The following is a 12,882-nucleotide window of genomic DNA, read 5'->3' as shown; positions in this document are numbered from 1 at the left end:
CATGGTAGTATAGCTAGAAGACCCCATCGCCTCAGCCCAAAAACTCCTGAAACTGATAAGCAACTTCAGCAAAGTCTCAGGATATAAAATCAATGTGCAAAATTCACAAGTATTTCTATACACTAATAACAGACTTAAAGAAAGCCAAATCAAGAATGAACTGCCATTCACAATTGCTACAAAAAGAATAAAATACCTAGAAACACAACTCACAAGGAACGTAAGGGACCTCTTCAAGGAAAACTACAAACCACTGCTCAATGAAATAAGAAAGCACACAAACAGATGAAGAAACATTCCATGTTCATGGTTAGGAAGAATTAATATCGTGAAAATGGCTATACTGCCCAAAGTAATTTACAGAATCAATGCTATCTCCATCAAGCTACCATTGACTTTCTTCACAGAACTGGAAAACACCACCATGAACTTCATATGGAACCAAAAGAGAGCCCACATAGCCAAGTCAATTCCAAGCAAAAAGAACACAGCGGGGGGCATCACACTGCCGGGTTTCAAACTATACTACAAGGCTACAGTAATCAAAACAGCATGGTACTGGTACCAAAACAGAGATATAGACCAATGGAACAAAACAGAGGCATCGGACACAACATAACATATCTACAACCATACAATCTTTGATAAACCTGACAAAAACAAGCAATGGGGAAAGGATTCCCTGTTTAACAGATGGTGTTGGGAAAACTGGCTAGTCATGTACAGAAAGCAGAAACTGGACCCCTTCCTGACACCTTACACTAAAATTAACTCCAGATGGATTAAAGACTTAAACATAAGAAAGACCTGGCACCATAAAAACCCTAGAAGAAAATCTAGGCAAAACTATCCAGGACATAGGAGTAGGCAAGGACTTCATGAACAAAACACCAAAAGCATTGGCAACAAAAGCCAAAATAGACAAATGGGACCTAATGAAACTCCACAGCTTCTGCACGGCAAAAGAAACAGTCACTAGAGTGAATTGGCAAAAAACAGAATGGGAAAAAATTTTTGCAGTTTACCCATCTGACAAAGGGCTGATATCCAGAATTTACAAAGAACACAAACAGATTTACAGGAAAAAAACAAACAAGCCCATTCAAAAACGGGCAAAGGATATGAAAAGACACTTCACAAAAGAAGACATACATGAGGCCAACAAACATATGAAAAAATGCTCATCATCACTGGTCATCAGAGAGATGCAAATCAAAACCACGTTGAGATACCATCTCACGCCAGTTAGAATGGCGATCATTAATAAATCTGGAGACAACAGATGCTGGAGAGGATGTGGAGAAAAAGGAACACTTTTACACTGTTGGTGGGAATGTAAATTAGTTCAACCATTATGGAAGACAGTGTGGCGATTCCTCAAGGCTTTAGAAATAGAAATTCCAATTGACCCAGCAATCCCATTACTGGGTATATATCCAAAAGACTATAAATCGTTCTACTATAAGGACACATGCACATGAATGTTCATTGCAGCACTGTTTACAATAGCAAAGACCTGGAATCAACCCAAATGCCCATTGATAATAGACTGGATTGGAAAAATGTGGCACATATACACCATGGAATATTATGCAGCAATCAGAAATGATGTTGTTTGTAGGGACATGGATGAATCTGGAAAACATCATTCTCAGCTAACTGACACAAGAACAGAAAATGAAATACCGCATATTTTCACTCATAGGCGGGTGATGAACAATGAGAACACATGGACACAGGGAGGGGAGTACTGAACACTCGGGACTATTGGGAGGCAAAGGGGAGGGCCAGCGGGAGGGGGTGCTGGGGAGGGATAGCCTGGGGAGAAATGCCAAATATGGGTGAAGGGGAGAAAGGAAGCAAAGCACACTGCCATGTGTGTACCTATGCAACTGTCTTGCATGTTCTGCACATGTACCCCCAAACCTAAAACGCAATAAAAAATAAAAAAAATCATGAGAAATTTTGTCAAATGCTCTACTGATATTGAAATACCCAGACTGTTCCACATCTAGGAGGGAAATGACTTATCTCTGCATGAGTTAGTCTTGGTAAATTCCACAGTCAGTTAATAATCTTTTCTAAAACTTGCTCCAAAGAGGTGTCAACTTATATAAGCCCAAGTTGATGACCATTTAAAAACAGTAGAGTAAATATCATTTATTATGCCAGGAATTTGCAAGGACTTCTTCTCTATAACACCTCTCCCAAATTCTGCAGTTCTTTAAAATTAGCAAGTGGTTATTTTCCCACCTCTGTACTTCACCTTCATAAAACATCTATACAAAAAGTATTTATTTGAATCTGAGGAAGAGCCTTCATTTAAAAGATCAAGGTGCCCACAGTTATCTGGCTTGAGCTTTCATTTTTTCTTAATTATGTTTACCTATTCTATACTTGTCCATTTTAAAGTTATTCTCCTTGATAAGGAAGGACAAAGCATAAAAATTGAATAATTAAGCTTATTCACATCTCTAAACAATATCCTTCAGTGGTATCTTATCCTTTTCCTTAACCTTTACATATATATTTACATGTGCTCAGTCAAGGGTTGCCAAAGGAGTTACATTAGTTAGTTTTCAATCAACTATTATGTATTTATAAATAATTAAAAATAAAAATAAATTATATTAAATGTAAAAAATCAAGCAAGAGAATTCCAAAGGATTCTCTGCAAGTCATTTTCGACATAAGTAACTATTTCATGACAAAAGAGAAGCTCTCAAAATCATGGTATCTATTATCTTTTATAGAGAATGGTTTCCTGTTTATAAAATATTTATGAGCTTTTAGTTTTTAAAAAATCTTGAACAATCCTGACCAAATGGCTAAACCATCAAAGTATATGAAAGATCCCTTGAAGATATCAAGAAAATTTGTCAAATAACAGAAGTAGTGATCATATCAGTATCTAATATATACATATGCACTTACCATGTATCAAAGTGCTTTAATCAGCACTTTACATGAATTATCTCAACAATCCTTTTTAAAAACTCTGAGGTAGTATACTGAGTCTAACGGTGTTTCTTAAAAAATTCATGCCCACCTTGAACCTCTGAATGTGATGACCTTATTTAGAAATATGGTCCTTGCAGATGTATTAGAGAATATGAGGTTACACTGGATTAGGATGAGCCCTAATCCTATGACTGACATCCTCACAAGAAAACAGAAACACACAGACTCCCAGGAAAAATGACATGTGAAGATGAAGACATAGATGAAAGTAATACATCTACGAGCCAAAACACCATGAAGCCCATCAGAAGCTAGGAAGAGGCAAGGAAGGATCATCTCACAGAGACTTCAGAGAGAGCATGGCCTGCTGAAGCCTTGATTTCAGAATTCTATAACCTGGAACTCTGAGAAAAAACTTTTTGTTGTTTTAAGCCATCAGGTTTTTGGTATCTTGTTGTGACAGCCCCTGGAAACGAATACAGGTAGGTATTCTTTGTTATCCCACTTTATAGATTAAATAACTGAAGTTCCAGAAGGTTAGGTAATTTATCCAAGATTAAAAGGCTTGTAAACCACAAAACTGGAATGAAAATCCAGGAAGCCTGACCTCAAACCCAGGTATCCCCTCCCATATGTTTGAGTGTGTGTATTTGTGTGTGTGTATGTATGTATACATATATACTATACATATACAAACATAAGTACATACACATACAAACACATGCAACCCCAAATGTCCATAAAGTACTATAGTTATTAGTGCTATGAAAGTTTGGAGATGATGCAAATGCATTTCAGGATTCTTATCAGTTTTCTCTTCAAGGAAGTAGGACTTGAGCTGGACCTTACATTTTGATAAAATTAAATTAAGCCAATACAAATTGGAGGGGTAGGGATGGACAGTGGATCACAAGATGAAATGTGATGACCGCTAAATTATTCTGGCTATAGCACAGAGTCCAGGAGAAGACTAAAATGAAGAAGACTGGAATGGAGAATGGAGGACAATGGTGGAGCACCACGTACACCAGGAAAAGGAAGTGTGTCTTTATGATAAAGGTGCAAATTGCTATTATAAATTCGTATACAGGAATATTTGCATCCACAAAGGAAGACAATGAAAACTGTACATTTGAAAGATTAATCTAGTGACCATTCAGAATATGACCTAGAGGGGAACAATGTTAGTGAGAAAGAAACTATTTCAGAGATCAAAGCAATTAAATAAGCATGAGGAAGTAAAGGCCTAGATTTGATTGATAGCAAAGAAATCAAACAGTAAGAGAAAGATTTGAGAAATGTTACAAAAGAGATAAAAGAAATTGATTTCTGATTGACTTGTTTAGTGACAATATTAAGAGAAAGGAAAGGAAGCAAACAAGTACCAGTTATGATATTTAAAAAAATAAAGATAGAAGCAGGATTAGAGAAACTGATTAACAAATTTAGTTTAACTACCTACATCAAAGATTATCTTAATTATTTCTTTCTACCATGAAAATGGATTAACCCAATTTTACTCTGTAATTACTATTCTACAAAATACTATAAATTGTTTTTGTTATATATTATGGTCTTTCTCCTATGTTTACATAATATCCTAAAAGCTAGTGACCTTGTGAGAAATAAATTCCCAAATTATAACATATAACTTGGAAATTGTCATTGTCATATAACACATTTCCATAGGAAAAATAGCAATTGGATCAGCCAAAGAAAAACAATCTAGTTTTTGCTTCAGACTACCTAGTGTCCCCATAAATTAATTTATCAGTAATCAAAAATAAGACTGGCATATTTCACAATTTGCCTAACAAACTGACCTTTTATGAGCATGCATGTAGCAAATCAGGAACTGATCACCACATTTCAGGAAGAAATATTTACCAAGTCAGCAAAAATCAAGATGTCACATGCAATCCTCTCTCTATTCCAAGGGCATGAAAAAGGTCAAGTTTGTTCTATTTCCTAGCACAAAGCTAACATATATATGAAACAAAATATAGTTTCACTGAAAATTAAGTACAAGAATTTTAATTTTTTACAGAAACACTTCAAAGTTGCATCCAAACACCTACCTGAACTTGACTAGCTGAGTAGAAAATTATAATTGCCAATATATATTTCACCAATATAAGAAAGTACTTTGCCTTAGTTCTTATCTCCTCAAGTTATGTGGGCAATATAATGAAGACCTTATTAGATTGAAAATATCCGGCTTATAAGATATCTGAAACATTTATTGACCCCATGAGACATGCCAGAATAATGGGAGTGGGCAGTATGATATATTAATATTAATCACACACCAAGACTTTGTGATCCAGATCTTTTTCTACACTGGAAAATGATATACAGTTCTCCTTTTCATCCCTTCACCATAACAACCATACATAAATACTTTGTCTAATATCTACTATCAACCGATAAGACAACCACCAGACTTATATGGTTTTACTTAGAATTTATGGAGAAGATGAAAAATTCAAGATCTGATTCTAATCATAAGTCTACACGGTTTTAAAATGAAAGGTTAGATGTTGTTCATGTTCTGTAAAAACATAATTTTGAGATGTTTCTTGCATGTATTTCTCCATACTCTAACCTCTAAGTCTTATTTGTGTTTCCTTGATCAATATATACCACCACTACTCCCAACACACCTCAATATTTCAGTAACACTAAGAATGTTAAATGACATTTTCAATGGAAAAATATTCCTATTCAAGTCTATATTTTATTGCAACACAGACTATTTGATAAGTTAATATCACACAGAGCTGGAATCATTGTCTTCACATCAGTTTTTAATTTCTGTTTGAGGGCATAATCAAATAAAAATATACCTCAACAAAATTTTCCACAAAATAAAGAGAAAACTCACTTGTGGAGTTCACTTTTGAGGTTCTCTTCTTCTTGCTTTTTAAGAATCTGTTGAAATTAACACATACTTATTTCAACAACTACTTCAACCCCAACTAGAATATAGATTTCTTATGGTCAAGAAACATATTTTAAAGTATTTTTATATTCTCCATATTATCAAGTACAGTGTTAAAAACTCAATGAAATTTGAGGAAACATTGATTAATTAAAAAGGGGAAATCATTAATTCACTTTTGGATCTGTAGAAGAAGTGGCCTAGTATCACTCAAAAGCAGGACAAACACTTCATGACTTCTAAATAAGGACATTTAGATGGAAGAATTTGAAGATAATTTCCATGTCTTCCTAATAAATTAACCATGTTCTCTTCACTTTGTAATTTAGAAATCCACAGCAATAGTTTGATTTCAAATACCAACCTAAATGACAGCCCCATCATTCAAACTCTGAGTACAGATGGCTGACATTCTAGTCAGGCTGAGACACAGAGCTCTGCATTTGTTAAACTTGTAAAGGTCTTTATTAAATAGTTCCTTTATTAAAGGATCTACTGCTCTTTCAAAAAAATCCTAAACGCTGTCAAAATATTTTATGTTCCAATTATTTTTTTAATTATGAAAATATATGCATCCAATTCAATTTTAAAAGTTACTCTTACATTCACGTGCCCCACTTTTCTACAAATTTATTTTAAAAAGTAATCTCTTTGAAAGCCAAAACAACATTAGAGATGTCATATCCGTAAAAAACCCTCATAACAAGCTCATTGCTACAATTTCCAAAACTTTCCAAACCTGTAAATTAACTCAGAATCTACAGAAGAGATAATTAGGAGGCAATAAAAGAAAATGGACATGGAGTTAGACGCAACTAGATTCTATTCACGGCTCTTCCGCTTACTAGCTCTAAACTTAGGCAAGTTACTCTGGACTCTGTTTCCTCCTGGGTGGAATGTGAGGTAACTGACTCTACTTCATAAGGTGGTTGTGAGAATCAGTGTAATAATACACATTCAGTGACTATCACAGGAACTGGCGCACATCTACTCAATAATTGCTAACATTTACAACTTCAGAGAAGATAGGTGAGAGTGGAGCATGAGAAAGAAAGGCAGAAGTGGGAGAAGAGATTTTTCAGGAGCAGAGTTTTCTTTCTTAAAGACATGGCATAGGTGTTCTGGTCACAGGCAGCTCATTGAGGGGTTCAAAACATGGTCAGTATGTGATTGGATTGAGTAAGTGATAAAAGGAACAGAAAGTAGAAGAAAAGAAACAAGTTAAAAAGAGTTATACTATTTAACCTAGGAATATGTGAAACAAAGAAACACAAACTAGAAAGGAGTAGAGCATTGTCACCCTCATTCATAAATACTAGCAAATGTAGATTGGGTTCAATATAATTTGAAAGACTAAACTGAATAAATGTGATTCTAACAATGCCTGAGAACAGTTTCCAAATTAAAACAACTTGTCTACCTTTATAAAGTCACATGTGACTTTATATCAGAACTTAGCATCTTTTACCACAGATGTACAGTTATTTCAATCTTTGGTATTCCATGCCTAAATCCCACATCTGGAAAAACTATGAAAAATAACGGTTTTTCTCTGCTTTTATTTGACCTATTTTCCCCAGGTTAAAAATCGTCATTTTTAACTCTACATATTGTTTATGCCAATCATATAAAAATGGATTTAGCCAAACACGGTGGCTTACACCTGGAATCCCAGCACTTTGAAAGGTCAAAGTGAGATGACAGCTTGAGCTCAGGAGTTCAAGGCCACCTTGGGCAACACAGAAAGACCTCACCTCTGCAAAAAGTTTAAAACTTAGCCAGACACGGTGGCATGCATCTGTGGTCCCAGCTACTAAGGGGCTGAGGTGAGAGGATTGCTTGAGCCTGGGAAGTAGAGGCTGCAGTGAGCCATGACTATGCCACTGCATGCCAGCCTGGGAGACAGAACGAGATCCTGGCTCAAAAAAAAAAAAAAAAATTTAAAGCAAAACAAACATCATCCAAAAGTGAACTGTCAGAGGGACACTCGAATCAGAGTGGTCTGGCAAGAATCAAAGAAAGAAAAAACATTTGTAATTTCTCAGAAACCTAGGTTACAATGACCATACTTTCTCAATTACTACACTGCCCTTAAGCAATTAAGTTTATATACAAGTTGATTATGTTTTTGTTCACTGGAATCTAAGATGCTTCTTATTATCTCAGAATATTGAAATACTTATGACTTAGGCAACAGCTGCAACTCTTAGATGATTTTCAAATGAGCTAAATACAGAGATTTGTGAAAATGAATTATGAACATGCAAACACATAACAGACAATTCAGCTCACCAGGTTTAAGATGCTGCTAGATTTTTCTAAAATTTTTTGCTTTATTTGTACTTAATAAATTATACCTAATTTTCTGAACTTCTTTCCATTACACTGGTTCATATTATACAATTTCATAATGAAGATGAGAAAATATGTTATGCTTTATCACTACATTAATCAGAACCAGGCTTTTTTAAGGTAATGTAACTTATCCACTTTGTTAGGAAGGAACCTGTTATTTTTGGCTAAAGAATTTTAATCTGAAGAATTTTCTTATAGACCCACATTTAAGGACAGTCATATAGAAATGGCAATTCGTGTACAGATACTTGGAAAGGGAACTTCGGACTATGTTCTGTACAGTAAATTCACTTACAGATTCTCCTACAGATACAGCTTCTTGATAACAAATATAACATATGGAAGATTCAAACTAGCCAACTCATTATTAATCTATTCCCCTAAATCATTACCAATCTGATGTCTTTTGGAGTCTTTAGATTGGAGATTTTGCTTTCATCCTCAATTTGTTAGTTTAACCAAAATTTTCTGAGACATGACTTATGGGCCATGCTCTAGATGCTAGTATTGCCAAGAGAAATAAGACTTCATTATTAAACATAAATAAATAAACCTCATCATTCCTTATGTCATTAGTCAGAAACTTATAATGTAGTCAAAGAAGAAAGAAAAGTGAAAAAAAAATAAATGTTATGCTTGCAATAATAGACATCTGTAGCCAGGCACAGAGGCTCATGCATGTAATCCCAGCACTTAGGGAGGCCAAGGTGGGCAGATCACTTGAGGCCAGGAGTTCAAGATCAGCTTTGCCAACATGGTGAAACCTCATCTCTACTAAAATTGAAAAATTTAGTTGGGTGTGGTAGTTGGGTAGTGCACACCTGTAGTCTCAGCTACTCAGGAGGCTGCGACATGAGAAACATTTGAACCCAGGAAGGAGAAGTTGCAGTGAGCTGAGACGGTGCCACTGCACTCCAGCCTGGGCAACAGAGCAAGACCCTATCTAAAAAAAAAAAAAGAAAGAAAGAAAACAAAAATAGACATCTGAATACAGAAAGGTGGCAAGAAAGAGAACACTTGATTGGAGATACAGATATCTGTCAGTCTATAGAGACAGTTCAGAATGGCTTTAAAAAGGAATTTATTCTTAAGCTGAATTTTGAAAGACAAGAAGGTATTTCCTACAATGTAAACATATGGGAGGAATGGGGAAAACATACAAGAATGAGATCTATCACAAAAAAGGAAATACATACAAATTTGGAGATTTTAATTAGGTGTGGCTGCCTTCAGAATAGGATACCACAAAGGTATAATGCAATGGAAACCTGGAACTAGCAAGCAAGATGAGGCCATGAATGGCCAGATGCACCATGTTAAAAAGTTTAGAGCTTTGGAGGGTTTTGAACAGGAGAATAATACATCACATGACTTATTTTTAAAAAGCATCCTCTGGTGGCACTGGAGAGTTTGGATGGAGAAGGCATAAGACTATCAATAGGGAGGCCAGAGAAACAGCATTGAAATAATCAGGTAAGAAAAGGTTCAGGCCTTGAAATAAAGCACTAGTTGTAGAAATAAGAAATAGAAAGAAGAGACAGATGAGAGAAAGTTAAAAGAATATAAATTTAACATAAAAATCTGGGTGTAGAGCTTGGCAGGTTGGTAGAATTTTTATGACATTCATAGATATAGAGAAAAAATAAAAGAGAAATATCAGGGTACAGAGAAATTTTACTTAGTTTTTGACTTTGTGAAATATCCAACTGGTGATGCTCAGTAGACAATTGGCTATATGAAAGTAACGCCTACTTTTCATGCATTTAAACCAACCTTTTAAATTATTTCTGCAATGGTGTATATCTCTGAGAAGGAGATGCAGGTGTCAGGAAGTTCTTTCAAATTCAAACTAAACAACAACAAAGGCAATTCTCAATAGAACTTGCTGAGACAGAGAACAATTTATTCCGTCCACTAGAAAGAGAACAGAGACACTGAAAAGAGCTAGATTTTAGAGCCAGATTTAGGTCAAATGGGGTCAAATTCCAGCTCTGGTATTCACTAACTACATGAGCTTAGGCAATTTATCCAGACTCAATTTCTTTGTCCATAAAATAAGATATACTATCAAACTTAGGTTTATTGGGATAAATACTTTAGATGATGTACATAAAGTCCCCACACAGTGCCTTCCCCTTTCTAAAAATACTATCTAAATTGAATCACTGTGATTAGCTTGCTATTTCAGTTCAGTGACTTGCTTCCTGGTAAAGGCAACATACAGGACATATTTATTTTTTTTAAATGATGTCTGGAATTCTCCCAACCCTGGAAAGCAAAAGGTTTAGTTAAGACTAGAAAAATGATAAATGATAAGAACAGGTATCTAACAGATTGCTCTCTTTGTTCTATTTTCTCTTCCAAGCCTTTCAGAGAACTCCAATTGCTTTGTTTAATTTTCTTTTAAAAGATAGAAGACTGGTTTTCTCCTAACACTGGAGCTTCACTATGAATCTTCATTGTCATCCTTCATCTTTATGCATTATGTAAATGAAAGCATTGTTGCAAGGTTTATGTGGTATTCTTAAACATTTTTCTAATTAGCTAATTCCATCATTTTTTCTTTCTTCCTATCAGGACTATATACAAAGCTAGTCCAAACATTATTTTCCCAAAAAGTAAAAAGAGATCATTTGGAGATAAGAGGAAGAAAGAGACTAGGACATTCTGCAGAAATAAGTTCATTATCTAAGTACTAGTGTGTTCCATTGAGATCTCCACAAGAAAGCACAGATTTTGGCTCTCAGACCTCTCCTGTTACCCAATCTTGATATTCTCTTCTCCAGCTGACTAATCCTAATTGAAAAATTAACATAGACAACAGAAGAATTTTTATCTGCCTTTTATGCTTGCCCCTAAAGAGAGGCCTATAGCATATAGGACGCTGGATGGAATTCAAAGATATCAGTGGGATAATTCTTTGTCAGTTTTTAAAGCCTTAGTTTCAATAAATCTATGCTATAATCGACCACATCGCTAACTTACCTACATTCTTACATTTCTTTGTCATAAAATGATTGCAAATTTTATAAACTGGGTGTGGTGGCTCACACCTGTAATCCAAGCATTTTGAGAGGCCAGAGTAGAAGGACTGCTTGAGCTCAAGAGTTTGAGACAAGCCTAGGCAACACAGAGAGACCCCGTCTTTACAAAAAAGAATAAAATGTTTACATTATCTGGGCGTGACGGTGCACACCTGTTGTCCCAGCTACTCAGGAGGCTGATATAGGAGGATTGCTTGGGCCCAAGAGGTTGAGCTATGATTGTACCACTGCACTCTAACCTAGGTGACAGCATGAGACATTATATCAAAAAACAAAGAAATAGGCAAGGCATGGTGGCTCAAGCCTGTACTCCCCAGTGCAGGCAGATCACTTGAAAGCAGGAGTTCGAGACCATCCTGTCCAACATGGTGAAACCCCATCTCTATTAAAAATACAAAAATTAGCCAGGTGTGGTGGTGCATACCTGTAATCCCATTGAGTCGGGAGGCTGAGGCAGAAGAATCATTTGAACCCAGAAGGTGGAAGTTGCAGTGAGCAGAGATCTTGCCACTGCACTCCAGCCTGGATAACAGGGTGAGACTCCATCTCAAAAATACTAACAATAATAAATAAATAAAATAAACAAAATTTGTTGGGATAAAAGACATGAATCATACTAAGACCAAATACTGAAAACTCAGAGTAATTGCTACTCTATAAATCCCTACTTACTGTTATCACGGGGTCAAAATGGTGAACTATAAATTCAGTCTTTGGCCTTTTTGAAAAGGTAATTTTGTAAGTGTTTTTCTGTTCTAGAACCCACTTTCTGGAGTTCTTAACAAACCAGTCCACACCTCTTGACTCCCACTTGCAGGAACTCTTAGAGGAAATACTTCTGAAATTTAGACATTTTCCAAATGGTTGTCTGTTATTCACTTATAAGAAATACCAGTTTTGAGGATAATGAAAGAGGTTCCAGAGAAAGCATATGGACATCAGGAAATTATGTTGCCTTTTGATCCTAAACAAGTCATCTGCAAGTGTCCCTTGAGAGATGAGATTGGCCTAGGACTTCATTTTTAAAGAGAATTGATGGAGCATTAAAGCCAAAAATGTTTGCGACCAACTACTCAATCAAGTCAGCTTATCTTTGAATGAACTATGACAGACATGAAATGCAACGCCAAAGAACATCAGAGCAATTGACTGTGGATCCTGCCAATAGAGGAATATTCTGCCAGTAAAAAAGAGCGTTCCTGGCCTAGCGGCCAGAGTCTCAAACTGCTTTTTAAACATCAGCAAAAAAAAACAGAAATACAAAGAAAGTGATCAACAAGAGTTTGGAGGGCATCATATGAGAATATTCAATAAAAATGTCTTTGTTAGTTATTCTGTAAATCTTTCTTCACCAGGTTGGATCACTAGATATTTCTCTTCAAACAGAAATGCTTCAATACTATATTAGATAGCACATCCTATTTCATTATTCAATTTTTTCCAATGTGCTTTCCTGAAGAGTCAAGAGAAGACAATGACAAGAGAAAGGGAGTATATGCTAGATGCTTTAGAGCCAATAGTTAATTTCTTTATTGCCTGTGTTTCTTCTCAAGAAGAAAATTCATGGATCTCTTAAAAAAA

At 35.5% G+C, this 12,882-nt stretch overlaps 1 long non-coding RNA gene across 1 annotated transcript in view; it reads right to left on the bottom strand.

Annotated features, from left to right (window-relative positions):
• Positions 1-12,882, bottom strand: part of LOC144579166 (uncharacterized) — a 57,738-nt gene that overhangs the window by 23,831 nt on the left and 21,025 nt on the right. Inside the window, exon 6 of the long non-coding RNA XR_013526101.1 lies at positions 5,846-5,892. This is a non-coding gene — a long non-coding RNA (uncharacterized LOC144579166). The remainder of the gene's footprint in view (positions 1-5,845; positions 5,893-12,882) is intronic.

Source organism: Callithrix jacchus, chromosome 14 (genome assembly GCF_049354715.1).
Source record: "Callithrix jacchus isolate 240 chromosome 14, calJac240_pri, whole genome shotgun sequence".
Taxonomy (NCBI): Eukaryota; Metazoa; Chordata; class Mammalia; order Primates; family Cebidae; genus Callithrix; species Callithrix jacchus.
The sequence above is the reverse complement of the archived record's forward strand: the minus strand, read 5'-3'. Positions and strand labels throughout refer to the sequence as shown.